Here is a 20,212-nt window from a genome sequence, read left to right as displayed (position 1 = left end):
TACATACATACACACATATATATATATATGTATGTATATATAAAATATGTTAGTTTCCCAGGAATTGAAAATGACTTTTAAAAATTACTCTACATGGTTTGGCAAACCATGGGAAAAGAATGCTCAAAAAATTAACCAAATGCCTAATAGGCATCCTCTGTCTGTAGAGTGGGTCTGTGTAGATGGTGAGACCTTCAGCAAGCATTTGCTAGAACAATTATCAAGTGCTGGATAAGAAATAGCATGGAAGGTTTCAGCTACCTGCCAATCGGGAGTTCCTGAGAAGACCCAGAAAGGTAACAAAGGTCAATGCAGGAAAACCAGTCCCCTCTCTGGCTGCCTGTAGGTAGTTTTAGTTGCAAACACTTGACATAGTTAAAAGAAGTCAGCTCACTTGTCAGTTACAGCAGTGGGAATGGCAGTATCAGGGGCAGAAAAACTGTTGCTTTTGTTCTGAATAATTTGTCACTATACCTGAAAAGCAGAAATATTTCATTCAATGATAGCTCACTTTGATTAAACAGTAAAAGTTAGTAGCTCTAATACCAACACAATATTAACACACACACACACACACACACACACACACACACACACGGAGAGGAAGAGGGAGAGAGAGGGAGGGAAGAAGGGAAGGAGGGATAGAGAGGTTTATATTGTTCTACACAGAAAAAATCTTTTATGTTTTACAATTGTGAATTTCCTTAAAATGTATTTCAAAGTAAGGAAAACATGAAACATTTTATTTCACTCCTCATATGACCAAAATAAACATCAGAACATAGATTAAAATGCCTGAGTTCATAGCCTCAGCCAGGATGCCCTTAATCATTGAGAACTCTTGTTTCAATACTCTCCTGTTGCACTTCCTTCTTTTGAATGTTTAGCTTGAAAACTCAAACTGAAAGCTTTCCTTCAAAGACATCCTTTTTTTTTCCTCCTCACAGATCCCTGTAGAAATTATACTCTGATACTTAAATAGAAACAAATAAAACAGTATCTTTATGATCCACAGATGTGTTATATATACACTGATATAAGCAGTCATCACTTTTGAGACATTCTTCATAAAGAACCAAGTCCGTCAGAGATATATACTAGACTCAAGGAGTGGATGCCTGGATGATCAGAGGACCTGATGATCTGCTTCAGAAGAATTCTAGCTCCTTTATCTTTCATCTCAGTTGATGATAAAAGGCCTCCTTATTCTAAGTATTCAGCACTGCCTCCACTCCTTCTCAGAGTAGTTTGGGGGTGGGGAGATCAGACAGTGTCTCCTGTATTCTAGGCCAGCCTTGAACTTAGCATAAGCTGAGGATAACCTTGAACTTTGGATCCTTCTGTCTGTATATCTTGAATGCTGAGGTTATAGGCATGGTCACCATTTTATCAAACAGAGGTAAAGATGGGGCTTGATCTCAGGGAACCATGTACGCTAGTGAAGCTGTCTTCCAACCTACCCATATCCTCAGCCCCTCAGCCGGTTTTAAAACTTAGTAGTCAACCTTCTTTATGAAGTCACTCAACTCAAATATGGAAATCCTTTGTGTGTCATTTACTTCTAGCTCTTCCAGATTCAGCTTTCATAGTTTCCCATGTCTTCCTTCTGTGGCTCCACTACAATTTTAATCCTCTTGCTTATTTAGGATTGTATTGTGTATATTATATAAAGTTATATTTACTTTATGGTAATAATTTGAAAAATGAAAACTTTATGCTATTCTAGCATATGTCTTCATCCTCCCATCTTTTATGAGATATGGTCTCATAATGTAGACCAGGCTGATTTGAAACTCAGAATTCTCTTTTACTTTAGCCTCCCAGGTACAGGTATCACCCCAGGTCTAGAATGTAACTATTCTGAAATTAGTAAGTATAGCAATGTTTTAAATACAAGAAGCTGTAACATTCATGAAACAAATAGAAACAATGACTAAAGGTAGTCATTTATTCTTATAACCCTGTACCTGGGAATAGTCAGAACACTAGCAAGAAATCCTAGCCAAGAGAGTTGCAAGAGCCTTGAAACTAGGGTAAAGGCAATACTAAAGAAACAATGAATGGTGAGTGACTAAGGAGGAGTGAAGAAATCTTTTCACACTTGTCTAAGATTCCAATCCTGTGTAACTGGGTGATCTCTTTAAAATGATTCATCCCTGGGTGAGAAAGACTAGGGAGGGAGGGAGAAGACAGTACATTCTAAGCATGCTGAGTTTGAGGAATTTGGGAGGCATTCATACAAGAACGACTTGGAACTGTGAGTCTGAGTCCTATAGGACAGACCAGGGAGAGAGGCATAAAGCTGGAGAGAATCATGGATGAGGCCGCTGAACTCAGGGAAGATTATAGAGCTATAGGCAAAAAAGAGAACCCAAGGGAGTAACTGTATGGTTAAGAAAAGAAAGGCACACCTGAGAGTGGGATGCAGATCCTGTGATCAGATCCCGAAGGAAAATCAGGAGCTCTAGTGATACAGAAAGTAGGAGCAAAGAGATGTCAATAAAGTGCAGGTACTCACCAGTGTCTAATGCCAGAAATCTGTCTCTCCCTCATTCCCCAAATATTATTTCTTATTATGTAATACTCGGTTTCTCAGTATTAATGACAGCAGCGTGAGGAGATTCAAAGTTACTCCTCATTTTTATTGGAGCTGTATGATTTCTCATGTGTTTGTTGTTTATTTTAAAAATACTTTTTAATAAACCTCATGAATATTGCCTGTGAGTTAAATGAATTAAAAACATGCCAACTCTAAATAAGCCCCTCTGGCATGTTATTTTGAATTAAAGGCTCTTGAACAATGGCAGATGCAAGAGCACTCTGACGTTCCTTTTATGTCTTAAAAGCAAAGCATGCCTATTTGCAGATGATGTGATAGTATATATAAATGACTTTAAAAATTCTAGTGGGGGACTCCTACAAGTGATAAACACTTTCAGGAAAGTAACTGAACACAAATCTAACTTGCAAAAATTAGTCTGTACCAATACTATATACCTCCTATATACCAATTGTAAACAGTTTGAGAAAGAAATCAGGGGAACAATGGTCTTCACAACAGCCTTGACTAATATGAAATATCTTAGGGTAACTAACCAAGCGAGTGGAAGACTTGTATGATAAAAAGCAAAGCAAAGCAAAGCAAAGCAAAGCAAAGCAAAATAAAACCCTTCAGGTCATTAAAGAAAGAAATAAGTTTCAATGTAATCCCATCAAAATTGCAACAGTGAATTTCAATGATTCTCAGATCATGAAAAGACAATAGTCAGCTGCACACAGAAACACACACACACACACACACACACACAGACACACACACACACACACACACACACACACACACACACACACACACACACACACACACACACACACCAGTTCAAACAATCCAGAGTAATAAAGGAACTTCTAGAGGTATCACTATCCCCAATTTCAAGTCGTACTTCAGAGCCACAGTAATAAACTCAGCATGGTATTGGCACAAGAACAGACATATCATTCAGTGGAATCAAATTGAAGATGCAAACATAAATTCATACACCAATGGATACCTGATATATTGTTTTTTATAACAGCAAGAAACATACACTGGAAAAGAACACAGCATCTCAACAAATGGTCCTGGTCAAACAAGATGGCTTCCTATTCAAAGGACTACAAACATAAGCATTGTTCTTGCCAAATAGTTATGAAAAGTTATCACCATCCCCTGTGCTATCAAGAGGTGTTGAGTATAAATGTTAATCAGCATCTGTGTTTACATACACTTTGGTGAATAAATTAAATGATAATAAATATGTTAACTGCAAAATGAAGTCTTTGTTAAACACATTTTGTATAATGTCTGTGCATACAGAGCCACACCATTGTGTTTCATAGATTTGTGGCAGTTGATATATAAAAATAATTAGGATTGTTTGTGTGTCCTGGTCACTTTTAGACCTTTATTGTATGAATTCTCTCAAAACAAGAATCTATGCCTTTTTTTTCATTACCACAAAAGCAGTGTTAAAGAGCAAAGAAAATACATACACATTCTCTCCCAGATTCAGTCTTTATTGCAAAGTCTCATGAAGCACAGTGGATAATTATTCTATGGTTAAAGAATAAATACTACATTGTAACAATACTATCTAAAAAAAAGAAATAACAAGCCACATAATTGATCTTGAGTGCAGGATTTCAAAGCTATCTGCCTGCTCTACTTTAACCTCAAATTTACCATCTATAGATGCTTTGCACCCAAGGTAAAAGTCTAGAGATACAAACTAAGTGCTGCACCATCCCTGTGTCATTTTGTTTTTATTAAGTTTCAGAATCCTTGGGATGCTATAAGTGAAAGTAAACTGATATGCTCTCTCACCTGAGAAATGTCCTTTGAATTTGTTTTGCATTTAAGATATATCTGAAACTTAAGAAATGTAACTTAAAAGATTTTTTTCACATTTTATTTGAATACTAAGCATATGAAAAAGCAAGAAAACAAATATGTCTATATGCCTATATTTATATTGATGCTAAGATACAAGATCCTATTAATTTAATGAAAACTCAATATACAATTCTCTAATCATAATCTCCCACCTCTCCTCAAAGGCATCCTTTGTACAAATTTGTTACTTGACTATATATTTCTTTATACTATATTGGTGTAGGCTTCTAATAGATAGTACTTTCAAATTAAAGTAATTCTTCCCTATGCCTTATAGTTTTTAAATCTTAAAAGGCCCTATCAGGTTTTATTAATTTTTCCACATGTACTGAAACATTTGTGTAGTCGGAGCATAAAGTTTTAAATTGAAAATTGTATGATTTACATCAAACAGTAAAGAACTAATTTTATAAAAATTTTGTGATATTCTTTCAGTGAATACAAAATCTTAAGACATTAAAGTAGCCATCTGTGGTCACTTAGAACACTATTTGATTAATTAATTCCAAGTTCATTCTTGATCTATAAAGCCATTCTTAAATGGGTAAGTGCAGTTGAATGCTAAATGCACTTGATTTTAATATTCATTAACAGCATGAGAAAGTCTGCTGTGAAGTGTGTCCTGTGATACATATGTCCTTATTCGCTCTGAATATTGATTAGAAAAAAGACAGTTTTGGATGCATATTGTGTATTATGTAGATGTAAATGACTGGCAGCCTTTTTGTGAATTTCTGTAACAGAAACAGATGACATTCTATAAGGAGGAAAAGTATCTCACAACAGTCAAGTGTTCTCGCCTCAACCAAATAATTATCACTTTGTTTTGGGCTCAAGATTTTATAAGCTGAGACCATCCATCCGGCGATGGAGCTTGCTGCACAAGACAAAGAAAGTGAATGCCAATTTTAAATAAAGGCTGTGAAATGAAATGCATTCATGATGCTGCTCAAAACCAGAATAAACAGTAACATATTATATATATATAAATAGCCTTCATAAAGAAAAAATTAAAGAGTGGGGGAAATTACCCCATCCATAAAGAACTCGTTGCATAGACTTGAGGACTTCAGTTGGATCCCAAAACCTATGTAAAAAGCCAAGCATGAAGGGAAGCGGGACAAGAAGATGCCAGGAGCTTGCTTACCAGCTAGTCTTAGCCAAATCTGGAGACCCAGGTCCCAGTGAGAGGCTTCAACTCTAAAAATAATGTGAAGGACTCCTGAGGAATGCTATCTGTGGTTGATCTCCAGTCTCCACGCACAGGCAGCCACACATACACATGTGCACATGTGAACACACACGTGTATACACAAAGTAAATAAAGAGCCCCTGAACTGTTAAAGAAACTTCTATTGCTCTTTTCACAAAATATGCTAACTCTATTCCTTTTCATCGTTTCATTAGTTCCTTGTAAGTCACATACTTTTCCTCATTTCAAAGAAGCTTTTCTTCCTGTGAAATTTGTGACTTGAATGAAAATACTCATAATGTATAAAAATAAAATGTCAATAATTTAATTTTATGTCATAAACACAATGAGTATTCTTCCTCAGACTCTGAAACAAAGGGGTGATTTTTTTGAATGCTATTTGCTTCTCACTGAAGTAGGTGTGCTACAAGGGTCTTCCCTGAGCTGGCAGTAGAGCCATCTCCAATTCTTTACGACCTTGAGCTCAAAGTTCAGGCTCAATCAAGGACATGCTCTTGAGTGGCATGCAGACACTGTGGCATGTCTCTGAATCCTCAGCCCTGCTGGCGTGCAGTGAGCTGGTTTCTAGTCTAAGTGCACCTTTACAAAACAGAATTTGTTTTTAGATGGCTTCTCATACTCACTCATGGTATTTAACCAGTTTAGTAAAATCAGGGAACCTAACGGACATATCTCAGTGGTAGGAGATATGTTGGTATGCTGGGAGTTGTCTGTTCAATCACAAAAATACACGCATGCGTGTGTGCACACATACACACAAGAATGCTTACGAATATGAGCTAGAAAATATTTTTGATCTATAGATAAAACTATATTTATAAAATTATATAAACTGGTGTCTTGGCTCAGAGGGTTAAAAACCACTTGCTACACAAGGTGGATGACCCTAGCTCAGTGGTCAAGCCCCGAAACCCACAAAAAGCCAGAAGAATGGCTAATACATGCAATTCCAGCACACCTAGGGGAAGATGGGAAGAAGAAACAGAAAAACAGCCTAGTGATTTGTCGACAGGCCAGTATGGGTTAAACAGAGCTGCAGATACAAGAGAGACTCTGTGTGGATGCTCTGCCACACCATCACACACACTGTAATACATAAAACTAAAATTTAAAAAGTGAAAAGCCTGTATTTGGAAACTATTTGATTCTCTGTTCATTGAGGTCTTAGAATATATATGCCCTCTACAACTTTTCCAACATTCCTGGGTGTTTTTCAAATTGAACATGTGAAAGGTTAGTTCAAACAAAACCAGGAGGATCATTTATGACTAAATTCTAAGTCAGCAAACGTCTCAGGTTTACAAATTCGAATAAATAAAGTACCACTGAGCTGAATGCCTGTCAAGAGCAATTAAACCAATTGGAAGTTTGATTTGGAGCGACATTTTCAATGGGTTAAAATCACCAAAGTGTGGTGCTTTAAACATGTATGCTACACATACCCCCACCCTTACATACATGTATATGTGTGTACGTGTGTTCATATGTGGTTACATATATCTTCGCATGTGAGCATGTGTCTTCGTGTGTGAGGTTTTCACCAAGTATCTTCCTGAATGCTGAGAAAGGTTCTCTGTTGAACTGGAGATTGGTGATTTAACTAATCTAGCTAGCCAGTTTATTCTTGGTACCCTTTCTTTGCCTCCAGAGCACTGGGTATACAGGCAGACTGCCTTGCCCACTTAGCACTTATGTAGGTACTGGGGGTCTGAACTTAGTTCCTCCCACCTTCTTACTGAGCATCCATGGGCCCTCAAATGTTGGTTTTTACATGCACATACTCTTCCCTATTAAGTCAAATTCAGTTGCTGTCATTAAAGTTCAAGTACAAGTGAACTTTAGAATGGGGAAGACATGGCTGTTCCCACTCTGTTCTTAATACTAAATTGTCTTTTCACAAGAGTAAAAAAAAATTTAATATAAGCTGCATTGAGTTATTAACTCTCTTCTCTTTGCTGTACCGACAGGTTGTTTCATCTGGCCTAATCATAACCTTTGGTTCTTAATAGGTATATTTGTGCCTTTTATGAACTCCTTCTGTTTTGTACCTGTATTTTCCTTTTTATGTCATATAAAAGTTAAAACTGGAAATAATTTGTAAAGATTTCACTCAAAAGTAAAAATGAGTGCACTGGGTCCACTAACACTATTCTTCAATAAAAGTAAACAGATCCTTGAGGTAATGGCTGGTTTGGGGAATCAGAAAATACACCAAAAGAATATGGAGCATCTTGGGAAGCCAGAAAAAAAAATCCTTAAAGTGATAGGAATGTGTCAAAGAGATATGGGCATTAATAGACAGAGCCACCTATGGTCCAAACTGGAACAATGACAGAGAAGGAGACATCAGAGAGCCTTGGATTAACTGTGAACTGGTGAGTTATTTATCTCAGTCCTGAGACAGAACGCCGACAAAGCCACTTAGAAGCCAGAGGTGATAGAGTCCATCGGAGGAGGAGGTGCTGATCTGATGCATCTATAGTCAGGAAGCAGAAAGGGATGAATTCCAGGGCTTAGCTGTTTCTCCTCTTTATGTAGTCTGTGATCGAAGCCTGTGGCATGGTGCTCTCCACATTTAAAACTGGGCTTTCAAACTTCATTTAACCTAATCTATACAGTCCTTCACGAACACGGCCTGAAGCTTGGCTGTTTAGTGATTTTTTTAAAAAAAATTTCACCTATTAATATTTAGATCTCGATATTAAGCATCAGATAACTCAAAGTATAAAACAAATGCCTGTATGTTTGTGATGGCATTAGTATATGAAGTAGGTTTAAATTAATGAAGTAGAGTTACAAATATTTATGGTAGAAGAAAGTCAACCTTTGGGATGTGGAGCCTTGACAGTGACATAGGCCACTTAAAGTGAGCCTTGGAAGGTTTTAGCCCTCTGGTTCAGGTTTGGCTCACTGCTTCCTGGTCTGGTCACCATGTGAACAGTAATGGGCAAATGTCCCCGCCATGGAGCTGCCTTACCCTGTGATACCTTGATCCACTGGAACTGTGAGCCAAGATTAACTTTTCCTCCCAGATGTTTTTATTTTCTATCCTATAGTTTATCACAACAATCTTGGGGGTAAAAAACTAAAAGTATAATATAAAAAGGAGATAGAAGGCACCTTTATAGAAATGAAACCTGTTGCATGCTATCTCAGCCAGAGGGTCAAAGACAGTCTCAGCAGCTATATGTTCTGTTGATGCCATGTGCTCATGCGCTCTTATGCCACCAGCACTTGCTCTGACGTTTCCCTCTCCCAAGCCAGGGAGCCCAGGTTAGTTATGAGAAAAAAATATGAGAAATTTTAATAAAGCAGTCTACAAAATACCTGACAAATATTCCCCTCAAACACAAGAAAATAAACTGTCATAGCTAACAGAAGCCTGAGGAGGAATGATTAAATGTAATATGATAGTCTGGAAAGGATCCCAGGGCAGAAGAAGGTCATTAGGTAGAAAGGAGGAAAAAGCATGGGATTTAGTTATAATACCATTATCAGTGAGCTTAATTATAGTGGGATATCATCTAATATAAGTTTTACTAATAAGCATGAAACACAGGATAATGCTTGTCTTCATAGGTTTTCTCTAAGTATCAAGTTGATCTAAAATAAAAGGTTTGCTTGAAAAAAACAGAAATAGAAATCTTGTTCAGTCTATTTACATGTTAGTGTGAATCAGCCAACGGTAGTAAACACAAGTCTCCTGTAATGCATGCATGATCATCTTCTTCTAGCTCAGGGGCTGTGGGTTAATTCTGTAGTATGTGTGGATCTTGCAACCCAGAGTTAGCTATCTGAACCTCTTTTCTCATCATTAGCAAATAGTGAGTTTGCCATAAATATCTGTTTCTTAGCAAGACAGGGATGAACCTGAGAGAAGAAAGATCTTGGGAGAAAGGAAAAAACTATGGTGGAATTTGGATACCCAGGGGTTCTTCTGGCCAAGTTCAGGGGAGAGAGCAGCCTACTTTATCCTCCAGTCTGGTCCTTTTTCTCTGTAACTCTATGTGGTAGACCAGTTGGCTCGCACTGCCCGATGAATACAGGACTGATTCAGAAGTTCATTTATACAGCTCTTACTCCATGATAACCCAGGAGAAAGCTCAAAAATAAGAGTGGCAATGAGCAGACCCATTGTATCCATAAGTCAATCCTGTGCTCCAACACTAGTGTGAAAAACTGTCTTAGAGAGAAAGGCAGACTCTAGTATGACTGTAGGGTGTGGGTATTGTAACAATTAAAGTGGTTTTTAATTCCCTTTCCCTTACCCTTTTTCCTCTCCCCCACTCCTCCTGTGATATTTCTGAAGGTCTAACTCAACTCAGGGTAACATGCATACTTGGCATATGATCTATCATTGGCTTTGCTTAGCTCCCTCTACTGCCTCCTGATTCAATATTTCTTATTTCAAATATCCTTATTTGGTTAAAATTGATGACTTTTCTGTAGATGAGTGCATTATCTGTGCTGTACAAATAACCTCTTTGATTTACTAGGCAGGAAGGACACTCTGATCGTGACCTGATCCCAACCACATTATTTTTTTTTTAAGAAAAAATGTATTTTATATAAACTTAGGGTATAGTGATATATCCTTAAGAAATCTGTAAGAATGAAATGGCTTGTTTCTTTCTGGTAGTAAATTAAGCACAAAAGGATTTTAAATTCAGAATTCAGAACTAAATTCTTAAATGATAACTGAAGTCATTTGTGAAAAAGCCCTTTAATGACCCAGAGAACATGTGTATGTGCAGAAGCATGGCATTTATTTTTAGTGTGGTATCTTTGCTCTTTTCCTTATGAATATTATGGATGATGGAACTGCCTGAAAGACTAAACTCCTAGGCCAGGGTTCATTTAGTGATGCTGTCCATAGTAGGATGATTCTGGATTGCTTTGTGTTATTTTCTCTAGGACCTGGATTTGAGCATTTTCTTTTCATTTTGCTAATTTGGGACTATTTAATTTTTATATGCCAATAAATTTTACACTGAGAATAGTAAAGCTGATATTAAACCAGCTCATACATTTTGTTGTTGCTATCTTGCAATGTTTTATGTAGTGTAGAGTGAAACAATAACCGCTTTACAAGTTATCTACAAAACACAAACTTTATTTAATGAAAGTACACATTGGTAACTTTAAAGCAGACTATAAAGTTTCTAGAAGGAAATTTTCTAGAATTTCATCTGATCATGAATCTGTATTCATAAATGCCATTGAGTTTAGTCTAACTAAATCTTTCCTGAGGTTACTAATTAATTTATCTGAAATGTCTTCAGATTGGGTACACACTTTGTTCAATTAAGAAAACATCAAGTTGAATCTTAGTGCTCTGGGTGACTTTGAATTTTATGATGGCCTCAGAGTCATGACGACTTTTCTGAGACCAACCCATGGAAGTTCTACAAGCATGTACCCTCCAAAATGGTCCTGTTGTCATTGGAGATAATTTACTGTGTCTGGAATCCTAATGTTTGATGCTTTTAATGAGAGGAATAATACCGAAAGTATTTTGATATTCAGCCAACAAAATTTATATGATCCACCGAGGAAGGACTTTAGATCCTGACCTTGATCAGTTTGTTTCTGAGGTCACAGATTTGCTGAAGAAAGCATTGCAAAATCCTTCTCCCCTCTCCTCCCTCCAGTGTCCTGCACATACCCGCAAGCACACAGGCATACAGACACTCGTGCTCACCCTTTATCGACCAGCTCCCATTCAACTGTTCACCTACATAGCAGCTCCAGGTCTGCAAGTCTTTCTTAGGGAGGCTGACTTCACCGACTCCTCCTGTATTCTCAGTTTACATTATAAGGAATAGTAGCAAACATTTCAATGCTTATAATGTTCCCTGTGAGTATATCAATTGAGCAAGTGGGTTGGGGCAGGGGAGTCTAGGGAAGTTTATTATTTTTCCACCAATATATTTGACACCACCTTTGGAGAGTGAACAAAAGGCACACTGTCAAGAGGACAGACCTGGACAAAATGTTACTGTTTGTTCTTCACAAGCACAGAGGTATATTTAAGCAAAGAAAGACATTCCATAGCTCTCTTGGGACTTCCTTCCTTTGGCTGAATTACACCAGCATGTTCACGCCACTCTGTTCAGACCTTGCCCAGAATTTAAAATGCAGACCACTATTTGCCAACACTTATACACTGCATCTACAGAAATCCACATTAGACTTCCACTTGTCCTCAAAATATTATAGACTAAATAGAAAGAAATGTGTATACACATGAAATTACAGTAGAGATTCTGGAAATAAGAAGTGCCCTTGTTTGACAGCTTCTGTACCTTATACAACAAAGCCTCTAAAGTCCAGAAGTCACCTGGTTTGGGATTAGGTTTCCAATCCAGGCTTGCTGACACGCACAGAACTTTTGGCAAACATGGGCCGGGTTTCGAGCGAGCCTGGGTAGAATGCTTCATTCATGTGAAGCCTATGTGAAACTCTGCAGCCTCGGCTAGGCTCTTCCTTGAGTTTCACGTTCAAACAGTCCAATGTTTAGAGTACAGTTAAAACAGAGGGGCATGAAGGAGGAGGGAGAAACAGGACATCGGATGGCTCCTGGGGATGGGATTGTAGTCTGCTGTCTCACAAACGTATGCCTTCCTGTATCTTTGATTTTGCATCTATACTAATAGCACTACGTACTGCAGGCTCTAGAAATGAACGTGCACCTGACATGGTCACCAAGCCTTCCCAGTGCTAACAGGGACCATTCCTGATCCTCAGAGGTCCTTGGAAGCCATGAAGTCTTTGCTCCAAGTAACAAGGGGACTGTTCCCAGAAACAGATGACTGGTATGTTCTTTATAATGTAGATTCCAAGAGGTGAAAGAGCAAGGCAATGTTGCTGACCCTTTCCCAGCTTTTCCTACAATAATCCACATTCTAGAGGGGAGAACTCCATGTGCTTCCTTCTACTTGAGAGGAACATTCCTGAAACATTCCTCCTCCCTCTGCCTCCTTCAAGTCCTGTCTGGTGGCCACTGGCTTCCTTCCTTTACAGGGCAGACTGTCAGCTCTGTGGAGCCACAGCCTGGGACCTCGCAGCCTTCCTGGCTGGATCAGGCTCCTAGCCTCAAGCAGGAGAGGAACACTATTCAGTTCTTGGAGGAGAATTGAGGAGGAAGCAAACACATTCATTATGTATGAGGTTTTGAACCTGAAGACAATAGAGAAGCTGACTGATGATTAGAAAACATGTTGTCTGTTTCAGGAACCACTTATTTTGTTTTTTAAAATCCTTTATTCCAATTCATTAAAAAAAAGTTTCACTAAAACTTTTGGCTACTGAAGATTTTTTTTTTTTTTTAAATTTAACTTTTGTTTTCCTTCTGCCTTTTTCTACTGTCTTACTGATTTTGTTACTCAAAAGATCACAATGCCATTTAAACACTTGGGGTTTTGTGTGTGTGTGTGTGTGTGTTAGTTTTGTTTGTTCATTTTAACCGAAACTCTTTTGGTTAAAAAAAAGCATCTTGAAATGCTAAGGATTTCATTACTCATAAAAAAAGTAACAATGAGGCCTCAAGGCATGTGGTAATCTGGGGAAGCAGGGCACTTAAGTAGGGGTTGACAGGACTGGTTCGGTGAACTGTCTGTACTACTTGCTTTTAGACATCTTGAGTTGTTAGGTCAGCAGCTCTCGACCTGTGGGTTGTGATCCCTTTGTGAGGCGGCGAACCGCCCTTTCATGGGGGTGGCCTAAGACTATTGAAAATATCAGATGCTTTCATTATGATTTCTAATAGTAGACAATTACAGTTATAAAGTAACAAAGAAGAAAATGATTTTATGATGGGGGTGTCACCACAGCACTGTCTGGGCACTGTCTTAAAGGGTCACAGCATCAGGAAGGTTAAGAACAGTGCCGTTAGAAAGTCAGCATGGTAAAAGAGCTTTGCCAGGAAAAAAAGTCTTTTTAAATTAAAGGTTCCTTTAGAAATGAAGTCTAAAGAACAACAGCAGGAGAACCCAAGCCAGTAAGTTATCTGAAGGAACTGCTATCAAAGCATAAAAAAAAAAAAAAAAACCCAAAAAGGCCGTTTTACTGAACATAGTCAAATACTCACAATCAAAGTAACTGGTATGTTTGAGGTTAAAGTCCACAGATCAAAGTACTTTGTAAAATGTCAAGTGTAAGCATAAGGTGGTGAGAAAAAAAGTTTACCATGGCAATAGAGAAAAACCTGTCAGAAAATTTACCTCATACAAGAGTAGCTTAGATAAGGTTCGGCTTGGGTAAGGGATTCTCAGTCAGTCACCCCAAAGTGCACTAGACATAAAAAAAACCCAATAACGATCATCATAATGAAATCTCCTAAACAAGTTCTCATTCCACGGTAGCAGTGAATTAAACAACGCTAAGTGAGGAACGAACTCTTCCACACCCGCCTTGCTGTCCGTGTCACGAGCAGGCACTAATGCGCTGTCTTTACCCTGGTGGACTCTGTCTTGTTGACTTTAGAGCATGTCTTTAGAAAGTTAAAATAAGAAAGCAGTCTAAACAACGGAATGATGGTGTCTACAAGTCCTCTCAGCTCCGTGGCAGTTACACCTAATGAAAACTCTGAGCCGGTGCTCAGCCACGGTCAGGTCTGTGTGTGCACACGGCTGCCACAGGGACAGGGGGCTTTAGGCAAAGTTTACAATCACACTCACAAAATGCCTGATGCTACTGCCGCATCCCAGCACACAGCGTTTACCTGGGAATCCCTTGTCCTCCTCCTATGTTTACTGAAAAGTTATTTTAGAGACACTAGTCACGACCACACCAAAAAGCAAGTAATTCCAGAATAAAAACCTTACCTAGAAGAGAGGCTGAACTTTTCTCAGTTGCTCCAACAGAGGAAGTAGGAGTCGCTGGCCTTTTGCATGTAGAGATTGTTTATTTAGCCCTTTTTAAAAGGTCTTGACCTCCAGAGGTTTAAGATTAAGTCCAATCCAAGTGTCTGCGGGGAGGAAAAGGAGACTGGGGGTCAGGAGAGAACGCAAATGAGAGAGGCAAAGAATCTCAGCTGCTGGGTGGTACTCCCAGCCTGGGAGCATTTGAGCTATTTTCAGCATTACCAGCAGCTGGACTTGTCTGCAAAGGGATGAGAAGGCTTTGCCTGGTTCACCACCCCCACTTCGGGGGGGGGGGGGGCGGGGGGGGGCGGAACAACACAAACCAGGAAACCCACAACAACTTGGTTCATTGTGCAAATATTCATTGAAATTTTGAGGAAAACTGCCAGCACTATTGAAAACACCACACACACACACACACACACACACACACACACACACACACACACACACACTGAATCTTAAAGGAACACTGTACCTTGTTCTAACCATGATGTTTTCAAAAGGGTTTTTACCTGATCAGTAGAAAGTAAGATATTGACGAGGGAGACTTCTGACCTTGCTTGCTTACCACCAGGCTTAAGGCAACATTTTAGATCTCAGGTAGGAACACCAGCTCCCAGCCTCTTCTTAAGACCACAGGCAAATGGTTTCTTTCTAGTACACACCTACATGTCCACTTTAACTATGCTATTTTTGAAAGCTACTGGGTTAAGCTGATGACATTTCTTATCTGCTGGCTGAGACTGGGGACCATTCAGTGACACGATGCAGAGAGGCTTCTGCCTCCAAAAGCCCAGTGGAAAAAAAAAGTCATTCACACCACATCACCAACCATGGCAGGGCAAACTTGGGACTTTTAACGTGGTTTTCAGAATGAATAGCCACAATCTTGAAGTTGTATTTGTATCTTTTCTCATTTAACATTTATTTATAAATGTTGCTTTGGCTTTTAAGGACTTATTGTACCGAGGTTGCAAGAATAAGGAAAAACAAAACCAAGGTCTCTTTAACATTGTTTCATTAGGCCCTGGCTATATCACTGTCCTATCTTGTTTTCTACTGCTGTGATAAAACGCCATGACCAAAAGCCACCTGGAGAAGAAAGGGTTGATTTAATCTTATAGATCACAGTCCTTCACTGAGGAAAGTCAGTTCAGAAACTCAAGGCAGGAACCTGAAGCCAAGAACTGAAGCAAAGACCCAGGAGAGAAGGTGCTTACCGGGTAGCTCAGTCTGCTTTCCCAGCCCACCTGCCCAAGAGTGGCACCACCCACAGTAGGCTGGGCCCTCCCACAAGAATCACTGATAGAAAAAAATGCTCTACAGGCTTACCCACAGGCAATTGCTCATCAAGGGGTTCCTCTTTGCAGATGCCCCAGCTTGTGTCAAAAACCTAACCAACACAGCCATTAGGAAGGAAAGGCAGTAGCTATACTAAGCGAATGTTGCATTTTTTTTTAAAGCTTTGATCCCATGAAGATGAATTCAACACAGAACCATGTGAGCAGTCAGAGAGCAGTGTTTTACTCAAGAGCTACAAGAGGACTCTCCAGTCATTTGTACTCTGTTTTGAGACAAATGCAAACCCAATTGTCTTTGCATCAATGACATCAGGATTGATTTTTCAAAACATAGTGAACCAAGCATGGTAGAGAATAAGAAATGTCATGTGACTCTTTCAAGCAGTATGCTATAATGGTGAAATCTTTGAGCTGAGTTCACTTTACCCTAAAATGATGCGGCTATTCTAATATATATATATATATATATATATATATATATATATATATATAAATATATATGTATATACACACACATACATATATCTTAAATTGGAGGTATCTAATTATATTCTTAAATAAGGTTAGCTTTGATTTTCAAAGTACTTACCAGTTTTAAAATACCATTATAGAATAATGCATTTTTCTATTTGATTAAATAGCCATATTTTATGGAGCGTTAATCACCTACTAGTTTAAACTACATACTTGTTTACCTTGTTGAATGATAATTCTACCAATAAACATTGGGAAATCTATTTTCAGACAAGTTTCTTAAAGTTATTTTTGCATGCCCCTTGTAATAGTTTATAAAAAGGACCATTTTTAAATGTGCTTCCTTGAGAAGCTTGAATGTCAATGAGAGAAATAAGGATTGACTCTCTGACCACTAAGTCAGCTATTCTTTTTCATTCCTGGCAGCCGGCTTTCCACACCAATCCCATGGGACGTGCACTGCCTCACTTTTACCTGCATTGTCATGTTACCTCAAAATCCACACTTAAACAAAGAGGTTCTGGGTCTGATCCTGATTCCGTTTAATATCAGTCCTGTTGGACACTGTATCTTGCCAAAGTCTTTTTTGTTCCCAAAGATCCTGAGCCGGGATCTAAATAGCTCCTTTCAACAACACACTCAACATCTCAGAGAACAAATTAGACTTTAAGCATATTTTAAAATGGTAAAGGATGGTCAAGTCTGACTTTTCTACATAACTAGTGAGACTTTTATCTCAACAGTGATACTAATTACATTCATTCATAGTCTCTCTTTTTTTTGTAAATACATCAGGTTTGAATAATCCATTAGTGATTATATTTCAGTGAGCTCCTGACTTGTTTTAGAGATGTGAGAACAGCAGGCAAAATATCTGGGCAGAGATGTAGGCTCTAAGAAAGACGGTAGGACCTAGACATAAGAATCCTAGTTAAAATCCAAAGTGAGACCAGTTACCTTGGTGGTAACTGAATGTCATGTGCTCTGTATAAGCACAGAATAGGTTTCAGACACTAGAGTAAAAAGAGTCTTGGATGGAGATTAGTGGACACCAAGTAGAAGAATGTTGAAGGGCAGCTCACTTGTGCATTTTCTTGTCTGCCTCCAAATACCTAGCAAGAATCTAGATGATTCTGAGGTCAATGCTGTATTAGAACAGTGTTTACTAAGACACAGTTTACATAGACTAAACCATCTAAGAGGGTATTTACATCCCAAGGGAAGATCTTGCTAACTCAAATAGCACCCCAATTAGAACTGCTGGTAAGACAGATATATGATTTGGTGGAGAGAGAGTCTTTCTGTTATTCTTTCCTATGCTGCTGTCCCACCCTAACTAAATGAATATGCTAGTTTAGAGTTTGAATAACCTCATCAGCCTTTCAAATACACTCCTCACTGTTGCAAGTAGCCCTCAGAGTGCTCCATGTTCCACAGAACTTCATAAAAATAAATCCCCACTGGAAAAGAACATCTGGGCTCACATTGGCAACCTTCAGGAGTTTCCACTCAGGTGGCTTAGGGTCCATCCCTTAGCACAACAAGCCAGACAGAGGCAAACAAGAAATACTCTCCTACCCTCAGCCTTTCACTGCTGGCCTTGCTTTTCAGGTGGTTTGATTTTTGTGTGTGTTTGGGGGTGGGGGGTGGGTAACTTTAGAAAAACTTTACAAACATGTAATGACTGAGCTCACCAGCCAACTTGTGTGGCTACATTTAGTGGTTATTTTTAGATAGCATGGCGATTTCCAAGAACTTTCCTGTGCAACTTCTTGAATTCCTGTAGCTTAAATCTGTAAAAATTATTTTCTCAAGGGCATGCAGAATTCTTAGTCATCCTTCATCATTTCCTATTATTTGGGGTCAATCTTGGGAGGAAGGAAGTGAACGTGGTTTTCCCCAGGAATATTGTTTTCAAGAGTTCATTCCCAGTGAAAAGTGAATTGTGATGCAGCCACCTGAAGGCTTTTATAGCCTTCCTCAGCTGAGTGGCATTGTCTAATCCTGGAGAACAATGTGTCATTCTCTTAGGTGAATGCTTTAGTGTTTGGGGCAGTGAGACCCTCCAAAGGACTGGCAGTGATTTCAAGGATGTATTGAGAAGGATGTCAATCAAATTTTCCTACTACAGAGACTACAGAAATCTGGTAGAGCTGCGTTAAAGGGAGGCATGCAAAACAATGGAAAATAAAGTGGAAGTTAGGTGCAGTTGCTTGTTTTATCCATCCTCATCGAAGTGAAGAGTGTGCAAGAAAAACACTGTTCTTCATTTTATACTGCAGTAAGCATCCCTCTGTCAGGCCATCCTTGGGCCTACTCTGCACTGAACCAAGCATCAGTGGCCTAGTGGCCTGAGTTGGAAAACTGAGGCCCAAGACAGGGGCCTGATCACTCACAAAGCCCTCCTTGACACTTGCACCCTGAGCTAAACTGCGTCCTTACCAGCCTTAGTATCTGTTTCTATTCGGTTACATAAGTTCCTCTGTTTGAGAGCTACCACATACTTCTAATTACTTCTACTGCCTAGTTGTGGATGGTATGATAACCTATGGTTTTCCGAAGATTATTTTGTGCCTGTATGCACCATTGTGACCTAAGTCTGGGTTTTACCAAGTGAAGCTAAGGTCTTCCATAAGAGTTTAACGAGCTAATGTTATCAGACACAAATTTTGCAAAAACAACTTCTTAAACTTTTCTTAAAACTCAGTTTTCTAATGAAAACCTTGCTGTTTTTAATGCCACTACTTGAGGGGCTGGAGAGAGAGTTAAGAGGTGTTGTTGTGTACAACTGTGAGACCTGAGTTTGGGTCTTGAAGCAACAACCTAACAAGCTGGGCATGGTCTCATCAGTGCTAGCACCCAGAGCTAGGAGAGAGAGGAGCAGAAACAGGAGGTTCCTGTGGCTTACTGAGCTCAAGGTTCAGGGAGAAACCCTGACTCAGAGCAACAAGATGATGGAACAGAACTCCCAAGTGCCTTGGCATACATGATGTCCTTGGATTGGAACACCTCCATGCCCTGTTCAACCGTCAATGCTATATAGAAGTCACCATGCCCTTCTTCAGAAAGGCTTTCAATGATCCACCCAGATAGGTAAAGTTTCTCATTTTAATTCTCCCTCCCTCCCTCCCTTCCTCCCTCCCTCCCTCCCTTCCTCCCTCCCTCCCTCCCTCCCTTCCTTCCTTCTTTCTTTGCTTTCCTACCTCCATTCCTCTCTTTTTCTCTCACTCTCTCTTTCCTTCCTTCCTTCCTGCCTTTCTTTCTTTCTTTCTTTTTTTTTTTTTTCTGGACAGTGTTTCTTTGTGTAGCCCTGGCTGTCCTGGAACTTGCTCTGACAGAGCAGGCTGGTCTCAAATTCAGAGATCTACCTGCTTCTGCCTCCCAAGTGCTGTGATTAAATGATTAAATGCTTGTACCACCACCAACACCACTTGGTTTATTTTTAAGTCTTAAAGAGCCATATTCATCCTTCCCTGCTAGGTCAAATCATTTATTTTAGGGATTGACCTATTGCTGTTCCCTGCTGCATTTTCTTCACCTTTTCCTTAGGCAGTGTGATCACCACAGGTATCAGATCTGGTCCTGGCATAAAGTAAGTCCTCCACACCACTTTGATGGATAAATAAATGAAGTAATAAATTCTTCAAAATATTAAGCAACATAGTACATTTTTCTTATATCTGCCAGAACTTGTAAAATTGTTTCTTAGGAAAAACACCCCCACCACTAGCAAATCTTACTGGATATTTTAGTTAAACAGATGTTTTCAACTACAGGGACTTTTGGGAAGATTCTTTATACCTGCATATTTAGCGAAAAAATTGTTGGAAGAGGTAAATGTCATGTATTTCCCTTGGATTTAATAAATTATATTGTCTTCATAATTTGTATTTATTTTTAAAATAAATTTGAATTCAGTTGTCTG

General features: G+C 39.0%; 1 protein-coding gene across 26 annotated transcripts in view; it reads right to left on the bottom strand.

The window, feature by feature from the left end:
* The window catches only part of Sorbs2 (sorbin and SH3 domain containing 2), a 191,946-nt gene that overhangs the window by 146,616 nt on the left and 25,118 nt on the right, over positions 1-20,212 (bottom strand). For all 26 annotated transcript variants that reach the window (XM_076914067.1, XM_076914068.1, XM_076914069.1 and 23 more), the window contains exon 2: positions 14,471-14,613. The gene's annotated coding sequence lies outside the window, so the exon portion shown is untranslated. The remainder of the gene's footprint in view (positions 1-14,470; positions 14,614-20,212) is intronic.

The sequence above is a fragment of the Arvicanthis niloticus genome, chromosome 16 (assembly GCF_011762505.2).
Source record: "Arvicanthis niloticus isolate mArvNil1 chromosome 16, mArvNil1.pat.X, whole genome shotgun sequence".
NCBI lineage: Eukaryota > Metazoa > Chordata > Mammalia > Rodentia > Muridae > Arvicanthis > Arvicanthis niloticus.
The sequence above is the reverse complement of the archived record's forward strand: the minus strand, read 5'-3'. Positions and strand labels throughout refer to the sequence as shown.